The sequence below is a fragment of the Dipteris shenzhenensis genome, chromosome 4 (assembly GCF_047967505.1).
Source record: "Dipteris shenzhenensis isolate YYH24624 ecotype China chromosome 4, Dip_SZ_1.0, whole genome shotgun sequence".
Taxonomy (NCBI): domain Eukaryota; kingdom Viridiplantae; phylum Streptophyta; class Polypodiopsida; order Gleicheniales; family Dipteridaceae; genus Dipteris; species Dipteris shenzhenensis.
Window position 1 is genome coordinate 58142516 of NC_141599.1, and position 21748 is coordinate 58164263.

Consider the following 21748-nt stretch of genomic DNA (forward strand, 5'->3'; position numbering starts at 1 on the left):
GAAGTGCAGGGTCAGTTGATGCCTTTGGGGTTCTGTTGCACACTTGGTTGGCAGGGAGATTGCAGGATTGCCTAGTAATTGGATGCCTATTCGCCATATAAGGCTGAGTAGGGATTGCAGGGTGTGCAGGATATTGGAATTCTATGGGCAGTGGTTTGCCTATGGTACAGCTTTCAGGAGACCTTGGAATCATTTGCTTGGCTTTATATGAATATTGAAGAAATACCGCAAGAGTCGCGAGCGTTTGGGGCCAATCGATGTCCTTGTTTTTGAGAGGAGTGCTCTAGCTCCCTATGATTAAGTTTGTGGTGATTAATTGTTTGGCTATTTATTGTGTATGTTATAGTTAAAGTGGATCTCACCACGCTTTAATCTAAGAAGGCTGGTTTCAAGCATCAAGCTGAGTATAATCTTGAATGAATCTTGGAGCATGGAGGCTCTTCTTTTATAGACTTGGTCTAGCAAAAAGCTAGATTTTGAAGCTAGCGAAATGCATGCATTCGTAGTTCTTAGACTAATCCTAGTTCCCTTGTGGGCGTCCCTAGAGTTCTCTTTTACCAATGCAAAGCAAAAGTAAAACAACAAAACTTATTCTTAGTTAACCAAAGTCAACATTCTTTGACTGAAGTCAATTCTAATAAAGATTATGCTTTATTTCTTGAGAGAAGTACCAAATGGTGACATTCCCTCGGCTTTTAAGTAGTTTTTTTCAACTGAAAAGCTTTTAATTAGTTTCTTTCAACTAAAAAGCTTCTTGATACAACTGCAAAACTTGAGGATATTCTAAAAAGAAATCCTTATCTATCCACTTGGTATCAAGTGTCGAATAGTTTTTAAACTTGACAAGGTATTTGCAAATGACCTTGCCTCTAGGCCCTTTCTTTTCTATGTGATAGACAATCTATTCTGGTTGGAGGATTCCTCCACCTCCAGTGGCTCTTCTTGGATTGGTTCTTTGGGCTCTAATCCTTGGTACTCCTTGAGAAGATTGACATGAAAAGCATTGTGAATCTTCCAAGTCTCAAGTAACTCTAGTCAATACGCGACTTCATTTATGGGCTCACCAACCCGAAAGGGCCCATAATGTCTAGGAGATTGCTTTGGGTATACTTTTCTTTCCCTTTCATCTTTTTGAGACGTGCTTTTTCAAACTTAAGACCTAGTCTCCTCCTTGGAGATTCATCTCTCTCTTATGCTTATCTGCAGCCTTCTTTTGCTTTTGTTGAGATCTTTCTCAGAACTTTTGTCACAGTTGCTAATCTGTGTTCCCTAAAGCTAGTATTTATCCTAAGAGAGGGTATAGATGTGGTGTTATACGAGAAGAATGAAGTGGTGGACTTTGGACAAATCATAGTTTTAATCCTATGAACGTGTGTCTTTTCCAATGTTGTGGTGGAGAAGTTGCATAGTGATAATCACCAATGTGATCAGTCCTAAGTACACTTAAAATATCCACATGGAGACTTTGAAACATTGGGTTATATCTGACAATGTGAATTTTTATATGCAAGTACATAGAAATATTTGAAATCAAGATGAAATCTTTCCGAAGATTTACTTTCAAGATATCAAGAAAAGTTACTTTGAGGGAAAAAAAGTTGAGTTGACGTCTTGCTCTGGAGTACTTTTAGCAGTTGGTAGATTTAATGGCTATGCTATAATTTTCTTTATATAGTGGAGGTTAAGCTAGATAGTACATTGTTGGGGTAAAGGCACATTGCCACCCCTTTATTAAAGATATGACACCTATGACTGTCTTAAGACAGTCATAGGGTGAAAAACCTAATCCTAATAAAACCTATGAGTTTGTGGTGTGGCTCATCACTTCACACCCACATCTTTTGTGTCACCTCTCTCTCTCACTCTCTCCCCGTTGTACTTCTCCCTCATTCTTTCCCTCTCAACTGGTATCAGAGCCTTCATCTCTCCCTCTCCCTCTCCACTCCTGCCTACCTCTCCCTCTACCCCTCCCTATCCCCTCGGGCCTCGTGCCCTCAGCAGCGACAGCAGCGAGCTCACATCGGAGCAGCGTGCAGGCAGCGCAGGTGGAGCTAGGCATCGCGGGCAGAGAGGCGGTGCGCAGGTGCACGCGCAGGCAGCGCGGGCAACAGCGCGGACTGCAGCGGGACAGCGTCAGGAGAAGCTGTACGGGGCAGCCTCAGGGCATCGAGCAAGGCGGCACGCAGGCGCGCGCGCAGGGAGCTCGTGTACGGACGTACGGCCGTCCGTACCGTCGTACGGACACCGTACAGGCGTCTGTACTGTACGGATGCCGCCGTACGAACTGCGTCAGGGAAGTGCATTTCGAAATTTTGTTTTGGATCTGTACCCTGCACAGGTACAGCAGGTACAGTGGTACCCTGCACAAGTACACAGATACCTAAAGTACAGCAGTTTTTCTTTGGGGAAAGAAGAAAAAGAGAGAGCATTCCCGGCTGTTCAAATTGTGTGTTGAAGGTACAACAAGTACCCTCCTATCCCTCGTGCTTGAGGTGACTAGTACCACAGTGTGTGGTGGTTGCACAGTTATCTTGTTTCGGGAAGGTAATGCCTTGATTTTGCAGAGGGCTTTTATGCTTTTGCTGAGTGCAAATCTCAGCTTTTGGGTGACATTTTCAAAGGGCTTTTGCCTGGAAGTTTATGCAGTGTATGCCTTGAGGCAGTGTGGAGCCAGGGAGCCCACATTGGTCTTGTTTCCGCAGTGTATTCAGTGACATTTCTGCAGGTCACATTTTGTGTACGACACCTTGAAAAATCTCAGTTGAGCCACGCTTGGCCAGGGCGCATCGAGTTTACTCGGTCCCTAACTGTTTATCGTTGACAGTGCTCAAAAGATTTTCTCTTCAGTGTTTGTATGTTGGGATCTGTGTTGTTACTGTGTACACAGGGCTGTTTATGCATTGCATTGTCAGGTGAGTGCCAGGAGAGCGCTGTATTTTGTATGCTACCTCAATGTTGAGGTGTTTTTCACTTGGTACAGGTGTCAAATCAAGGGGCTTTTGCCCAGATTTTGCTTTAGAGCACTTAAGTTACTGTTTGAGACCTTCAGATGCCTTTTATCCCCTTGGTAGAAGGGTGATTGCTTGGGATTTGTCCCATTTTCTGTTGCAGGTTTGTGACAGGCTGAAGTGTCTGGAGCCTCTTTTCAGTGAACAAAACAGTGTATGACAAGTGGTTTATGCATATAAAATCAGTGCAATACCTCATCTGAGGTGGGAGAAGTGTCCAGGACAGCAGTGTTTTGTGCTTTCTCAGCTGATGATGCACTGTTAAAGCACTTGTGGAACAGCTGCAGCATTCTGAAATTACTGTTTTATGCCTATTTGAGCACGGTACAGTGTGTCAGAAAGTACAGTAACTGGAGGGAAATTTTCTGTTTTGCTGCAGATTTTTTTGACAATAAAAACAGCACTATTGTGAGTGCTCCTGGCTCTTGATAGAGCAGGTTAGTCTGAGAAATCAGAATTTTATTCAGTCAATTTTTTGACTTACAGGGAGTCAGGTACTTTCCTTATCTGATATGGCATCAGGGGGAAGTGAATCATCAATTCTGAACATAAAGAAATTGGAAGGGGCACACAATTATGCATTGTGGGCAGAATAGCGTTTGAATGTACTTCTGCTAAAGAAGATTTCTAAGCCCATAAGGGTAAAGGGTGTCAAGCCATTTGGGATGTGAAATGATGAGTGGGAGGAGCTAGATTTGTCCGCGAGGGCTGCTATCATGCTTACTCTCAGTGATTCTCTTGTGTTCAATGTTCAGGCTGAAAAGACCTCTTATGGCCTATGGCAGAGGCTAGCAGAGTTGTATGCCCACAAGAGTTCAGCCAGTAAGGTTTATTGGTTGAAGAAGCTGGTTGATCTTCGCATGAAGGAAGGTACAACTATGACCTCACACTTGAGTGAGTTCAATGCCATCTTTACACAGCTAATTGCACAGGGGTTGAACCTTGATGAGGAGTTTAAGGCTACTTTCTTGTTGTGTACCCTCCCTGAGAGTTGGGACACTTTCAAGACCACCTTGTCTAATTCAAATGTCACTCTTATATATGCTGATGTAGAGAGCTCTCTCCTTATGGAGGAGATGAGCAGGAAGAATAATGCGGGCAGCAAGTCTTCAAATGCTTTGCAGGTACAGGAAAGAGGCAGGACTCAGCAGAAGGGGAGATCTGCTAGTAAGTCCAAATCCCGCAGTCAGTCCCGTGGCAAAAAGGATATTGAATGCTTTTATTGTGGCAAGAAGGGACATGTGAAGTCTAAGTGCTTCAAGTTTATACGGGATCAGAAAGCCAAGAAGGTTGAGGCAAAGGATGCAGGCAGTGGAAGCAAAGGCAAAGGCAAGGCCAAGGCAGATGACTTGGATGCAGTGAATGTTGCAGCAGAGGACAGTGATAGTGACAGACATGATGTTTTATGCTCTTCTGCTGTAATTGCACATACATTGGTTGTTGATGGCCATGACATGCACACCTGGCTCTTGGATTCAGGTGCTTCTTTTCATGTTACTCCTCATAGGGAGTGGTTTACTTCCTACACAGGTACTCATGGAGTTGTTCACCTTGGGAACAACTATGCATGTCAGATTGCAGGGATTGGCAGTATATAGATAGTATTCCCTGATGGACGCATATTTATGCTTGATGGTGTTCGCCATGTGCCGCAAATCAAGAAAAATCTGATTAGCACTGGCTTGTTGAATGACAGTGGTTACCACACCACATTTGGGGATTCCAAATGGGTGATTACTGATGGCCAGGTTGTAGTGGTTGAGGGTTATAAGAGTGATACCTTGTACCCTCTTTATGTTTCCAGTGTAGGTAATCATGTTGTTGCCATAACCGAGCTACCAAAGGTTTCATTGTGGCATAGCCGGTTGGGACACATGTCCGTCAAAGGAATGCAAGAACTGTCACGTTTGGGTTATCTACCGTCTCTTTCATTTTCAGATTTGCCTACTTGTGATCATGCATATTTGGCAAGCATTCTATGACTCCCTCATAAGAGGAGAACTCCCCAAAATAGAGCACCGCTTGATCTAGTGCACACTGATTTGTGTGAGATGCCACAGCTATCACTAGGGGGTGCAAAGTATTTCATTACTTTTATTGATGATGCCACACGCAAAGTGTGGGTCTATTTCTTGAAGCATAAGAGCGATGCCTTAGATGCTTTCAAGAAGTTTGTCGCTCAGGTTGAGAATCGGACAAGTCACAGGCTGAAATGCCTCAGATCCGATAATGGGGGTGAGTATGTGTCAAATGCTTTTGTACAGTTTTGCGAAGCTAAGGGCATTAAACAGGAACTCACAGCCCCTCATAATGCATCTCAAAATGGTGTGAGTGAGCGGATGAATCGAACTATTCAGGAGAAGGTTCGATGTATGTTGTCTTATGCTGCATTGCCCCATGGCTTTTGGGCGGAAGCCGTGCAAACAGCAGTTCACATAATTAACAGGTCGTCGAACAAGGCTTTGGAGTTGAAAGTGCCAAGAGGAGGTGTGGTCTGGCAAGCCACCTTCATATAAGCACTTACGTGTGTTTGGCTGCGAGTGCTTTGCTCATATACGCAAAGAACTGCGCACCAAACTTGAGCCAAAGTCTTCCAGATGCATCTTTATGGGTTATGGTGACGAAGGTGAAATGGGGTACAGGTTATGGGATCCCGTCAAACGGAAGATTATACGCAGCAATGATGTCATCTTTAAAGAGGATAGTGTACACAAAGAACCCGTGCAACCTGTGGAATACAGGAGGGTTGTTTATGATGATGTCGAACAGCAAAGAATGCCCATTAATATGCAGCAGCAGGCTGCTGTAGATAACCCTGTTCAAGAGGGTATACAGGCTGAAAATCAGCCAGATAATTTTGCCAATGATGCACCACTGGATATGCCAGCAAATGGCACTGTAGAAGAGCCAAATATGGTGGTACAGCCACCCGTCATGCATGACGAATAGGCTAGACAGCAGCCTAATCCGGAACATTTTGTTAGGAGGAGCACTCGTGTACAACGGCCTCCTGACAGGTTTGTTCCAGGAGCCAATAATGTGGCTGATTTTATCATGCTGACAGATTGTGGTGAGCCTTCCAGCTTCAAGGAAGCTATGGGAAGAACATAGAAAAGGAAGTGGGAGAAAGCCATGCAGTCCGAAATGGACTCCCTACTTCAAAATGACACATGGGACTTGGTGCAGCTACCTCCAGGCAGAAAGGTTTTGCCATGCAAGTGGGTTTACAAAGTCAAAGTGGATTCAAATGCTTTACCGAGGTATAAGGCCAGATTGGTTGCCAAGGGATTTAAGCAGGAGAAGGGCATTGACTTTGATGAGATCTTTTCCCCTGTAGTCAAGATGACTACTTTGAGAGCAGTGTTAGCTCTTGTTGCTCATGAGGACATGGATTTATGTCAGATGGATATGAAGACTGCTTTTCTTCACGGAAATCTCCATGATGAGATCTATATGAGTCAGCCAGAGGGATATGCTGTTAAAGGGAAAGAGCAGCTTGTGTGTAAGCTCAAGAGGAGCTTGTATGGAGTCAAGCAGGCGCCAAGAGAATGGTACAAGATGTTTGATGCCTTCATGCAGTCCCAAGGGTATCATAGGTGTGAGATCGATCATTGCTTGTACACCAAACGGGCAAAGGATGGCAGCTTGATGCTACTCATTCTATATGTGGATGACATGCTGATTGCCAGTAAATCTCAGCAGGAGATTAGTGCTTTGAAGAAACAACTGCATAAGTCTTTTGACATGAAAGACTTGGGTGATGCAAACCATATTCTTGGCATGCGGATTACTCGTGACAGGTCCAAGGGACTTTTGTTTCTGTCACAGAAGGAGTACATTGACAAAGTACTGCAGAGGTTTAAAATGGAGGGGGGGAAGTCTATTAGTACCCCGTTGCCTCCACATTTAAAACTCAGCAGTAAGGACAGCCCCAGATCAGATGATGATAAGGCTGAAATGGCCAAGGTTCCGTATGCATCTGCAGTTGGTTCTTTGATGTATGCCATGGTTGCCACTCGTCCGGATATTGCTTTTGCGGTGGGAGTCATCAGCAGGTATATGGCAAATCCAGGCAAGCGGCACTGGGAAGCAGTGAAAGGTGTCTTGAGGTATCTCAAGGGTACCAAAGACTTGTGCATATGCTATGGTAGGCAGGATGCATTGGTGCATGGTTTTACAGATTCAGACTATGCAGGGAATGCAGATAACCGAAAATCTACTACTGGTTATATTTTCACATTTGCAGGAGGTGCTATATCATGGGTGTCTCGGTTGCAGAAATGCGTTGCACTGTCAATCATTGAAGCTGAATATGTTGCAGCCACTGAGGCTTGCAAGGAAGCAATATGGCTTACTCGGCTGGTGGGAGATTTGGGCATTACAGGAGATATGCCAGTTTTGCATTGTGATAGTCAAAGTGCTATCATGTTGGCAAAGAATCCGGTCTTTCATCAAAAGACCAAGCACATAGATGTGAAATACCATTTCATCAGGGAGGTACTGGAAGACAAGCAACTTGAGCTTGTGAAGGTGCATACTGATGATAATCCTGCAGATTTGCTCGCTAAGAGCTTGCCTACAGAGCGGTTTGCACATTGCCGCCACATCATGGGATTAGGATGAGACCATTCTTATTTTATGGTCTTGTATACAGTAACTGTATATTGCTGTAATTTTTATTCTTTCTCCCCTTTAGGCACATTGGCCTTTAGGTGGGAGGTTGTTGGGGTAAAGGCACATTGCCACCCCTTTATTAAAGATATGACACCTATGACTGTCTTAAGACAGTCATAGGGTAAAAAACCTAATCCTAATAAAACCTATGAGTTTGTGGTGTGGCTCATCACTTCACACCCACATCTTTTGTGTCACCTCTCTCTCTCACTCTCTCCCCGTTGTACTTCTCCCTCATTCTTTCCCTCTCATACATCACATCTACAGGTCCATAATACTACATCTTATCTATTGCTTACGATCATGAGCATATAGATGGCATAATATCTAATTGTGTAGGAGAAACAGTTCAAGTTTCAATCACCTAATTTAAGAGGCATTGGCAACATATTGACATCAATGAATTGTCTACCAGATTGCCATTTCAAGTATTATAAAGCATAAAATAATTCCCAAGACCACTAGAATTGAGTTTAGAGATCAAGATTCAAGAGAAATGGATTCAATGGGTAATTGTCTTACAATTGAGAAATGCAAGACACTATTCACACACAAAAAGTATGTGAGTATGAAGAGGTAACGAGTCATGGCACTGATTCCATTACCCAACATGTAATGTTATCTGAGGAGAATATGGAAAGGACCCTTATGCAAGTATGTTGCAAAAAAATTTGCATAAAAAACATTGCAAAAGATGATTGTGTGGCCATACGCCTCAATATTTGGAGTAAAACACGGCCTAATAGACATAACCATCTTCTTCAAGAGTTTTCTTGCTTCTTATCAAGGTGATTAGGATTTGAGGACAAGACACGGTAAAGCTAGGTTGAAACCCATGGTTAATGGGAGAGCCATATGCAATCGAGGATATCAGCGGTTAATTGGACTATCACATGACACATATTGGACCCTCTAGACAGAGGTGAAAGACAAAGTGATTTATGTAATTCATGGAAATGCCTACAGGCTTAAATGCCATGGAAGCACTATAAATGCAACTGCAACATTAAAGCAAATCTTGGAAGACCACGCATTGTCACATCCTCATCTTCACAAAAAATGCTGGATGGACGTGTGGAATATCAACGGCATCTTCCTTTTGGAACGACAAAAAAGTTAGATGAGAGCATGATTTCAAGGTCAATTTTGTATAAAATTTGGCATGGATAGTTTTACCATGTCAAGACACCGTTAAGGCAAAGGATGCCAAAATATAAGACGTGATGAATTGAAAAAATCCATTAAACATAGTAATCATTAGCAATAGCAAGGAAGATATACGAAATGGCGAACAATCCATTTACGTCATGTGCAAGATGCTAGAACCTTGTATGCTTCTTGGAGAGAGGAAGCTATTTCACATGTCGATAAGTCCATGTGCATCACCATTGATGGCATGGATCGGAATATAACTCTACCAAGATATAGACGTAGCCCACCACCATTGGAGGGTTAAAAATGGCTAAAAACACACTTGTGTGAAATATTAGTACATGGGTACCGACTCTTTTGCGATGTATGGATTGACAGTTTTAATGAACATGATAGTGACCAAGTGTTAACATCCATCATGAAAGCAATATAAAAGGTCTAAGGTGCACATAGATGTTTACCTAGCATCTTGCATGTACATGTTCATAATTGTTAGAGAGAAGACAAGAATATACATTTGGTTTATGCGCTATGTTGGTTGATTTGAAAATATTTGAAGAAGTGAAAGTTGTTTTTCTTCTTGTTGGCCATACACATGAAGACATAGATTAAATATCTAGTGTTACCACCACTGGCGAGTTGAAGTCACGGGATATTTTGATAATGGATGATATGCTATTTGAAATTAAAATTGAAAAGAAAATCTGGAGGTTCTCAAAAGAAAGAATTACAAGTCGCTATCTTAGAGAGGGTGGTAGATTATAGAACTGCATTTAAAACACGGAGATTATGCACTAATGGGACACAGAAATCCACACTACTTAGGACTCGGGTGAGGTGCCAAACTCACTTATGGAGGTTTTCATTCATTTGATTCCGAAAGGGGGTTGCAAGAATTCAGTGTCTCAATGGAGACCGATTACCTTGTTGGGTACTTTGTATAAAATCTTAGCTAAAGCTATCAGCCTTCGTCTGTAGCCCTTTCTACCAGATCTTATTCATGATACGCAGACAGGTTTTGTGCATGGCAGGAGCATCTTTGATAACATCTTCTCATTTTGGGAGGCCTCGGATTGGGCAATGCATAATGGCCACAAGCTTCTTATTCAAGGCATGGTAATCAATACACATACGCCAAGAACCATCCTTCTTTTGAACCAACAAAACTGAAGAGCAATAAGGTGATGAACTTAGCTGAATCAGCTTTTCTCCAAAAGTTCATTTACTTGACTCTTGATCTCCTCTTGTTGCGTCGCACTAACTCTGTAAGGTGGTTTATTGGGTGGACTACTGCCACGTATGATGTCAATCCCATGGTCCTCTGGCCTTTTTGGTGGAAGCTCACTAGGCGACTTATTAGAAAAGCAATCTGAAAATTCACTTAGAAAAACAGTCCTTTGCTTTTTCAAACGGGAAATAGTATGCTCGTCATTTACAGGGGGTATCTCTCTAGCAAAAACCATGTATGCAAAAATGTGGCTTTTCATTACAGAATTAATGGCAGAAGCTATTATAATTGGGACAGACTCCCCTTTTAATTTTGCATCAATTACATGGGTCTTCCCCTTATGTGAAGCTGTAATTTTTCTCTTCTTGACTTGTATCACCGCATCCATGGTTATCACCGCATCCCAACGATGCATCCATGGCATACCCAACAAAAGGTCACAACCTGCAAGGGGCGTAATATAAAAGTCTTTGTTGTCCACGTGTCACGGGGATGTGAAAAGTGATGTAAAGTATCTTCATAACTCAACCTACGCTTAACTCGAGGTTAACCCATTGTGGTTAAGTATTGTAATGGTTTGGCCGTGAGGGATTGAATAGAGGAAGTGCACAGTTCCTAGAAGCTCCTAGGGGCAAAGTCTAGGTGCACCACTAGGTCCTATGGGCAAGGAAAAGCCTTTAAAAGAGGGGTCTAAAAGTAGACCCAAGGACAACCAACGTTGTCCTTGGTATGGGGGTTAGGAATTTAATGAAGGGGCAAATGGCAAGGAGGAGGTGCCGTTTGTCATGCATGTGTATGCATGCCCTTCCCCCACCTTCCATCTGTCTCCCCTCACTCTCCCAAAGATGTTGGACGTTTTCAGTTTCTTTTTGAGCTGTTTCAAGCTTGTTTTCAGCCATTTTAAGCCTGTTTTAGCTGTTCCACGGCTAGTGCTAACTTCCAAAAAGTGCCAGAAGTCATTTTTTAACTTTTTTAAAAAAATTGTACAGATTGTACGGACGTCCGTACGGCCGTATATAGCTGCCTCCAGCAAGTGTCCAGGGTTGTCTTTTGTTGTGTTGGACCTTTATGCACGTATTTCTGGCTGCGTGGTGGCTTTGGAGCTATTCTGGACCAGTGCATGCTACAGGAGAAACTTTCCCTGTTGCTTTTGGCATGTGCTCTTAGGAGGATTCATGCACAGATCCCGAGGTAGTCGTTTCGGGCCAAATCTGTGAACCATCTTTCCTCTACAACTCTTTCTTATTCACCCTCCACTCTCTACCTTCATTTCTCTCTTCTCTTGATTGCTGGAAGACACCTGTACCCTGCGGCAAGGAGCCTGGACAGAGGATAGATGCGAGGAAGGAGCTCGCTCCTCTGCGACAGATAGCGGAAGTTGGTTCCTGGTTCTATTTTTCCTTGTTCTTTCTTGCTTTGCAACTTTTTGCAGTGCATGCGTGTTGTTTGCAGTCCTTTCAGGACTCCTACAGGTCCTAGCAAGCACCCAAAGGCAAGGGTGATCGTGTGGAAGGCCTGAGGACAGTGTGGATGCATGTGATAGCCTTGAGGCTACCTTGAGCTCAGTTTGTCAGAGGTATGGATGCCTGAGTATGCCTTGCCAATGGGAATTCTAGTGGTGCACTTGGATTAGATGCCTTGAAGACAAGTAGAGGATTTGCAAAGAGGAACGGTGCAGGGTTGAACCCCTGTTGTAAAGCATTTCCATTCAGAAGCATTAAATAAATATTGTAAGGGGCGCCAAGGCATTTGGGGCCAGTGGGTGCACTGTGTACTATTTTCATTGAGCAGGGGCATTCTAGCCTCACCTTTGTTGTTGTACAAGCAACCCACATTTGCATACAATGTATAGATGCCACTTGGCTCAATCCATCCATTTGAGGTCGCAAGTGCCTTAATGTTTTAGGAATACTAAACCTTCATAGCAAATTAAGCTGTCAATACATTCTCATAGTTGTGCGTATATGAAAAATACAACCTGAAGACTTGGAGCTGCAATATGAGTTTGAGCTAGAGTACCCAATGTACTACATGGAAGATGCAGAAGTTCTCATTTTGGTGTATGCAAAATCAAGTAATACCTACTACACCTTTGGGATGGGTGGCCTAACATAATATTTTGAGGGAGCTGAGCAGGATCCAAAAGCTTTTGGATGTCAAAACAGTAGAGCTATAGGTCAAAATATTGCATAGGGCCCCTCTCCACATTGTTACCAGATGTCAGTGTTTGGAGTTCAAAGAGCCACATGTTAAAAATGAGTACCTTAGGTTTTATGATGTACTTAAAATAATATAAGGTGGATGACTCTTTAGAGAAGAGCTAAATTAAATGATCATAGACTTAAGTTACAAGATTGGAACTTGTACTCCTAAAGTGATTCCTGGTAAAAAGGTTGTGTTATGTGCTATGATAATCCCATTCACTTGTGCTTTTGGCTCGCATAGTGTTTTGTGCATCTATAATGTTGGTGTGTTCATGTGAGGTACTTTTTCTAGTGTATCCCTTCTCCATTGAAACTCTCAAAAAATGAGGTTTTAATGCCATTTGCTAAGTTCTTATCAATTTATTTCTTTAAATATTGGTACTATCTAATTTCATACATATTTTTGCTATGACAAGCACTTAGGGCTCAAAAAATGGAACATTTTTCTTTTATGAATCACATGCAAATTCTTCCTAGATCAAAAGTTATGGCTTCTTGAGCTTTCAAGAAGAAGGGGGAAATGATGATGGAGCATTGTGTGTTCACATGCAGTACTTAGTAGAAACTATGTGTGCTTATGTGGTAGTGATGATTGGATTACCATATGGCATGTTGATATGGCACTACCATAACATTGAATGTGAGTCACTTACAAATGTGGCATATGGTGATATGGCATCAATTGACATGGTAAGTTGACAAGCTACTAATCATTTGACACATGGTATTCAATGAAATGTAAAGAAGGTGAGGGTTGACGGAGGACTCGAGGTTCATGGATGTTGTTCCATTGAATCACTCTAGCTCATCGTTTGTGCTTCCTACACTTTGTATTAGATGAGTGAGTCATTTTATTTTATTGATTTTCATAATCCGTTTCTTGCTTGTGTTATGGGCCCATTGTGTTGGCTTGCTATGCATTTTGCATTTGCATTTTTGCTTCTTGTAATGTTTTAGTAGCTAAGATCATGGTAACATCTTTTTCTTGTCACTTTTTGGTTATTGTTTCTTGTATTTAATGGTTGTGTTGATCAAGTTGTCTTACTTGTAGTCATCTTCCTTGGGTTACTCACTTGGAGTTGCTTGTTGGCTACACATACTACCATACTTATTTGATGTTGATTGTGGGTTCTATATGGGTAGTCACCATCCAAATGTTATCTTTGCTTGTCTGTTTGCTCTATCACCTCTGTGTGTGGAGCTGTGCTTTAGGTCACCATTTGAAGGTCGTGTTTTTTTTTTGGGCTGCTATGGACTACTTTCTAATTTCTATTCTTGACATACAAAATGTAAGCCAAATGGCTTCAACTATATGCTATTTAGACTATTTAGACACTGCCTTATGACTCAATTGTTTTCTCTATGATGAATAACTATGTACAAAATCTTTTGCATCTATGCATCATTCAAACAAACACATAAAGATTGTAACTCACTCCTTTGTATTTGTGCATCATTCAATGAGGCATAATATATCATTCATCATTCAAACAAACACATAAGCATTGTAACTCACTCCTTTGCATTTGTGCATCATTCGATGAGGCATAACATAATATTCAAGCATTTGTGTACATTATACGATTCAATTATAACACAATCCATGCATCACAAAAAGGAAACAACATTACACATTTTGCAAGATATTGGAGCAGTTGACCACTTTTGCAAGCACAATGAACACTTACTCTCTCATGAATGTGATTGTGAACATGGAATGATGGGTAAGGTTTCCAACATTTGTTTTTTCTTGAAAAGTTAGATTGGTTTTTTTTGTGCAAGATTGTATTCCATAGCTCTTGCACCTCGTGTGATGGGGTAAGGTGGACCACAATAATAGTCACAAGAGTGTGAGAGACGTTGTGTTGGAGTTGTGGTAAACCCTTATCACAACTTACGAGATACTAGAGCAATCAACCACTTCTGTAACTCTTCTACAACTCTTTTGAATCTTTTACAACTTTTCTACAAACACAGTGAACACTCACTCTCTCCCATTCTTGTGACTCAACCTAGCTTATGCCATCGCACCAGGCGCAAGAGCTATGGACTACAATCTTGCCAAAATGAACCAATCTAGCTTTCGAAGAAAAAATATATTGAAAACGTCACCCCATCAATTCATGTTCACAATTGCATTCATCATCTTGTAGTTGTGGTGAACCCTTATCCTAACATGCAAGATATTGGGGCAGTTGACCACTTCTGCAAGCACAATGAATACTCTCTCTCTCACATTCTTTCCCTCTTATATTTGTAACTCAATGGTGGTCCACCTTACCCCATCACACTAGGTATGAGCTTTGGACTACAATCTTACCATCGGATCAAAAGCTTGTAGTTTTCACAAGCATTTTGTATGAAAAATTAACCAGGAAAGAGAAAATATTACCTCAGTAGCTTATTACCATCGATAATAGGCATTTTAACACTAGTATTAGGCCTACCACTACTGGTAGTAGGCCTACTACCATCGGTAATATGTCCTCTTATTGTCGGTAATAGGCCTCGTACCACTGGTAATAGGCCTATTACACCATGGTAAACCTATTACCATCAAGAATAGATCCACTATTTGTAGGAATGTTATCCGGTTTATCTTACTAGTGTGATGACATTATTATGTCATTATTTGGGACTAAAAATACATTTAGGAATGATACATTAATGTAAACATAGAAACATGAATGAAATCCTTGCTAGTTCTTGATCTTTCTCTCCATCTCTATGTTCCCCACAACTACTTGGTCTCTTTCCCTTCATGCATATCTTCAACTTTTCATGCATCGTATAATGACATGTCCATTAAATTGCAATTAAAAAAGTACTTCATCTTGCAATCAAGGGTATAAATCCCTCTTCTAGGCAGCTCCTTGATGAGCTTATGACAGCTTATGTTGCATTTTCTCTTGACAAATGTCCAGCTTCTTTGTATTGCATATTATTGTTAGCTCATGGTAGATGAGCATACAAGCTTTGTTGTAATGTGTTCTTCGCAAAGTCTACAAAACTCCTCTCTAATGAGGCAAGTGATCAAACATTTAAGTTATAAAAGGCTGGAAATATCTTAGCAATAATCGTTATCATTGTCGTGATCCCATGCCAATAGAGTAGCCTCTCCTTACTAAGCCCTACACATAATTTACATTCCATTATCAAAATCTAGGTACTCTATACATAATTACGTTCTTTCCTCTACACTATGGAAGCCCCCACTAAAAAATAAATCAACAAAGTTTTCTCTCATTAAATCAAAATGGTTTGTGTCTAGGCATAACATTTTTAAAAGGATTGATCCTCCTCTTGCCATGAAATTTTCCACATGGAGGGGATGTGGTGTTAAGAGTTGTGGTGACGTGAGCACGAGAATAGAGGGAATGAGAAAAGGTATAAAGCAAGAGAATGTTCCCACTTAGCACGGAGGAATTCTTCCACATGTGAGCAAGAAATACAAGTATTTATCGACTCCTATAAAAGGGAGGTCATTTTCATGCAATAATATATGCAAGATGTTAAGTCTCTTTATGAGTACAAGTCTCAATCTTGTAACATGATTGAGCTTGACTCTACGCTTATTTAGTTTTATCACTTCACCATGTGTGCACTTAGGATTCATCCACCTTATATACTTTAGCAAATCATAGACCCTATGGTACTCATGTTTTGACATGGTATCAGAGTAGGTTCATGCCTTAATACTTAGGCAAAGTGTTTGAGAGTGTAGAGTTAGTTTCCCTCTTTATTTTTCTTCAAGGAGCTCTATATTTGGAGTTATGGTGTGAGAGATATGGAGAGTGTATATTTAGTTCCACTCCTTATTTTGTTCCAAGAAGCTCCACATTTAGAGCATCGAGTAAGAGATATAGTGTTTTGAATCTTCTCAGGACCGTGAGTGAAGTTTGTGAAACTCCCTTGAATGTATAAGTTCTTTATGGGTGAGAGATACAATGTTTTGAAGCTTCTTAGGAGTCAGAAAGATTTCTGAGTCAATTTTTTGAATGTTCCTTGAGTGTTAGAGCTATTTGTGAGAGAGAGCTAGCTTGCTAGTGTCATTTTGTTTCACACAAGTGATTATGTAAATGTGTAATCCTTGGCAAGGTGGATTATGACCGATCATTCGCATTGAAAGGAGTTTTAAAAAGTTAAGCATATGGATGTCAAAAGATGTAGTATGTGTTTGGTTGGATTCTTTGTAGTAGCAAAAGAAGAAAAAGCGTTTGACTCATCGTCTCGTTTTGTTTCTGCAAATCCCTGTGATAAACAGAATTGCAACTGAGATAAACTTGTGGGGGAGAGGGTTATACTTTTCTAAATGTCTTTCTTGGGTTAGACCCTTCCAAGTGTACACGATGATACTTTTGAAGAAGGCAACAAGTACAATGTAATGCTTAGACTTGGTACAATTACAATGTAATACCTAGACTTGGTCGATGAAATGAGAGTCAAAGCCACAGCTTCTTCACCTAAAGGGAACACACTACCCCTCCCCTTGTCCCTCACTGCGCTCATCCAGAACGCGCTCGCGCAGTATGGCGTTATAGAAGTAGAAATATTTCGTGCCCAGTATTGTCGGTCTTCACTCACGGGATGTCTCATTGTCGAAAATGGCCACACCCGTTTGTTGTTGGTAACATTGTTGGTCTTCTACACAACAGAAAGCAAGAAAAGTGGGAGCCTAAGATGGAATTATCGTTGGTCTTCTACACAACGAAAATCAAGAAGAGCGGGTGGGAACTGTGGGGATGATAAAACTTTGTCGATGCCCAACCTGCATCTTTTACTATAGCCTTGACCGGTAATAGCAGCGAGACCCACGCAGACCTTCAGTCCGGCCAATTGTAGATTTTCTCATTGGATTTGGTTGCAAATTGTGGCCGCCTTCATTCTCTGCAAATTGGGGTCGGCCCTCTCCCAAGTCAATTTTTTATTTTGGAGAGTTGAATGCACATCCCAACCCAAGTCACTAAACGTTGGCATTTTGAAACGTTGTAACTCCAATGTTTGAAACATAGAAGGTCCAAATTGAGACCACATGGCAAATTCTTCTTCTTCAAAGCTACTAAGTCTAATCCTTTTGTTCGTGGTCAATAGGTAGAATGATAGAGAGGGTGTCACGAGGCATTCAAGGAAAACCCATCCTCACTCTCTCACATACTCCACATGGCATTCCATTGCTTTTCCTTTCAAAGTCACCATCTCCACAGCCAGTTAGCACTAGAGCCTACAAATTTGGAACTCCTGCCCAATCGCAATGCCTTATCTGCCACCTACCTTCCAAGAAAAGAGGATTTTTGTGTTGTAGCATTCGAAAAGAGCAAGCTGCAACATTGTAGGCCATTCTATCAGCTATCCATAGGTGCCACTCATTCCTTAGTATGTGCCTAGTTACATTCAGTTAGGTCAGTTGGTACAGTTAGTACATGTACCATTTAGGAAAGGTAGGACACTTCGTCCAGTTAGGGCACTTAGCCCTAGGGTTTTGTTATGTTGGCTCTCTCTTGAGCCTCCACTCTCAGTTTTGCAGCAATTCATTACAACATCTCGTTTTTTGTCTCCTCTCCTCAATTTTTGAGCTTCCATTGCTTGCCATAGCCTATAGTGGTATCAGAGCGTACTATAAGTAATAGGTTTGTTCTTATGGGTCTGAATTGATCCTTTGCTTGAATGTCAATGCATAGGGACTAGGTGTTGATGAGGCTCCAATGGGAACGTATGAGGGTTTGCTAATTTGGGTCATGGCGAATTATCTTCATCGTAGGAAACTCCATAGGGGCCTATGCAAATCTAGGGGTTCATTCCATAGCCTAGGGTGACCCAAAACTGCTTGAATCTGCCCTAACCTGCTGGTTGTTTTGCCCTCGACAAAGACTCAAGCTGCTGTTGCACCCCCAAACCTAGCACTACTATTGTGCATCATCCTGATTTGTACTACACGCCACATACAACGCTATTGCACCTTCATGCACCAAAAATAGTTTCATCTCTTGTCTCCCTTCCTTCCTCATTGTATTCTATTAGCTCATATTTTTCCATATATTTCTCTATCTCTTCATCTTCCAACATCATCTAAACTCCTCTGAAACCTTTAGGGCTCCTTTGTCTTTTCTTCTCTCTAGGCGCCCATCCACTCCTTGGTTGAAATCTGCTCTGGGTTGGCTTATCTATGTTTTTCCTTTTTCATGGCTTCCCTAAGGCCTTCAAGAGAGCTGAACCCATCTTGGAAACTGTAAGAGGTATACAATATGGATTTGACAACAAATATGTCATAGATAGCCATATGTAGATGCTAAACTTAGGTCAACGTCATGCCTGAATTAAAGAAACTTAGCCCATGTAGACACTGCCACAATCATTTCGTCAATACTGCCATTATTTCCAATCCAATATCAAGATCTAACTGATCATTAGTGTAGAATCTCCAATCAACCAAATGAAGATAGAATGCTCAATGTAATACTCAAATAGCTCTGAAGTATCAAATTGCCAAGCAAAAAGTGTCTACTAGGATAGAAACTCCAAAAGTCTCCGGTCAAATTGCAATTTGGGATTGTGCCTTCTACACAAATCACGATTTGTACAAGTGCACAAGGAGATTGTAAGCTTTGAAGATGCTCAAATGCATCTAGCAATGAGAAAAGTCCCTCCGATAGTCAGTCGTAGAATGCAGAACTGCGAGGAACAAGTATAAACTAATGATTGTGTACATTGATTATGTATGTGGGTAGGCTAGAATAGTGAAGGGATGTCTTGGGACTGATAAGAGAGTAGTAGATAGGCCGTGTTGGGAATGGCGAGAGAGTAGTAGATAGGCCTTGTGTCTATCCTCATATTGGTTTGGTGTGTAACTAGGGGCTGCTGACTCAGGATTGCATGCACAACATCAACCACTAAGTGTAGGCCTTCTCCTATGAAGAAGTTTGTGATCTGTTGCCTTCTATGCTACCAATCCCATGAATGTGTCTAAATCATGATCTTTGAAACAAAGAGAGTGGCACATTGAGAAGCTAAGCCCTTGTAGACAATACCAAAATCCATTAGTCCCAATATTTCCAATCTAATATCAAGATCTAAGTGAATATCACTATAGAATCACCTGTCAACATAGAATGTTTAATCCAACACACAAATAGCTCTAAAGTGTCTATTTGTTAAGCAAGAAGTGTCAGAAAGGATAGAAACTCCAAAAAGACTCCAGGAACAAGCCCCTTATCAAATCACACTAGCAGAAAGTGTTTTTTGCATGATTTGCAATTCGCACAAGTGCAGCTCCAACGATGCCCAAATGCATCCAATTGTAAGAAAACTCCCTCATATAGTTAGCCCTAAATGCACAAGTGCAAGTAACAAGTACAAACTAATGGTCGAGTATATGGGTAGGCTAGAACAATGAAGGAATGTCTTGGAAGTGTCAAGAGAGTAGTAGAAGTAGAATCAAAACCACAATTAGGAAATAGGTGTGGGAGTAGCATATAAATGGCATCTGGAGCAAGCACACATAGTTGGAAGTTGTCTATAGGTGCTAGAAGTCCATAATTATGCCCTAAAGCAAATGACAATTAAAGGTAGAGATGCAAGATGCACTTGGCTATCGTGAAGGTGAAAATAGCTACCGATCTTGCAAGGCATGCAAGAATAGACAAGAAAGTAAAGCAATTACCAAATCTCAACAAAGAAAGCCAAATATGCTAGAGAGCTATGAGCAAACCATGGGACATTGGGAGGGATCCACTAATAAATAAAAACAACAATTGAGAAATAAATTTCAATATCTTGTTGATCACAAATGCAAAGGAGAAGGAACTCACAATTGAGGTTGATGATTTCCTTTGTGCTTTTAGATTACCTAATGATATGCCTAGGATCACATTGTCAATTGTAATGATTTGGAGAAATTGGTGCCAAAAGAAGATATGTTCTTGTCATTGAAGACATTTCTTATGCCTTTGAAAACCTTTGATCCAAGAAATGCCTTTGAAAACATTTGATCCACTTGTCTTGAGGATGCTTTAAATTTTTTATATCACCATTGCACCACTTTGGCAATTTAAGGTGATCATTCTGACATCTAGATGGGAATATTGTCATGGGCATTTAAAGTCTAAATGGATGGTTAGGACATATTTATTGATTCACTCTCTTATACTATTTCTTCTATGCTTTAAGTGCAAAGTATTGGCATATAATAATTGATTCTATATTTCTTTTTAAATTTTCTCTTAGAGTGAAGCAAAATGTTGAAAAGATGATTGGGCATCATTTCACATCTTAGGTTCATATTGTCTATGGGGCATATTGGTGGAAATAATAGTATGAAGCACTTAAAGTTAGACCATTTGAGCGCCCTTTGCTCATTCACATCAAATGAGTCTTATCAAGAGCCATAATTGTTAATCAATGAGCTTTTGGATTATTTCTTGATAGAACACATTAACGAGTGTTGGATCTCTTTGCCGATACATGCACTACTACAATGTGCTCACTAAAATAAAGGAAGAAATGATCACCATAGAGAAAGATACTTTGTAATGTGACTTTATTAAGCAAATCATAATGGGTACTTGACACATCACTTGATGAGTAACAATTGATTAGAAGGAAGGAAGGGGTCATTGATCTTATGAAATTGCTTGTGTATGCTCTTAGGAGATGTGGTTTTTACCTGAGTTAAATAAGGATAGCACAATACCATTGAGGAGCTATAGACCATAGCTGAGAGTCAGTCCACTTATACCATTGATGAACAAGGGTCCGTTAATCCTAGAATTCAAACAAAGAGCTCAACGCCACACACACACGTATTCTTTCCCAACTGTCAATTATTCTTTTATGTACCCCTCGTGAAATCTTCCGTTTACACTCTTTTTAACCACCTCACACACCAAGCTCCCATACCTCCACTAACCCCTTCTCAATCCATGCACTCATTCGCTTCTTACTCCACTTGTGACTTAAACTTTTTTAAAATTATCTAAGAATCCATATGGTTGTTTATATTCCTAGGTAAAGCGATAACAAGCCGGGGAAAATAAATATTACATGTCTACCCAAACATAACTATGATCTTCTAACACCTAATTTGTTTAAATGGTGGCAAGTAAGTGGACCCTGACCTCAAAACTTGGGTTGCCTAAGGATTCGATATCATTTTTCAATATTGTGTTTGTCAAACTTAAGATTATTAAAAGTTTTTAATTTTGGTGGAATTTTTGTAAACTCTAGTTGTATTTTTTAACTTAGATGTCTCAAACATGTTTTCCTTATATGTTCTTCTTTTTTTTACTTTTTATCCAATTGATGAAATGAATTGTATGGCTTAATTATTGATGGGACCTTTTAATCTAAACACGCTTTAATTTCCCTATTAGCCTTTGGTCGGGCTAGTGCCATACAGTTAATTTACATCCATTAGGTAATTCTTTAGCATGGATAATTCCTAGTAATTTTGTGATCCATCTTATTTTTTACTAACTTTAATATTTATT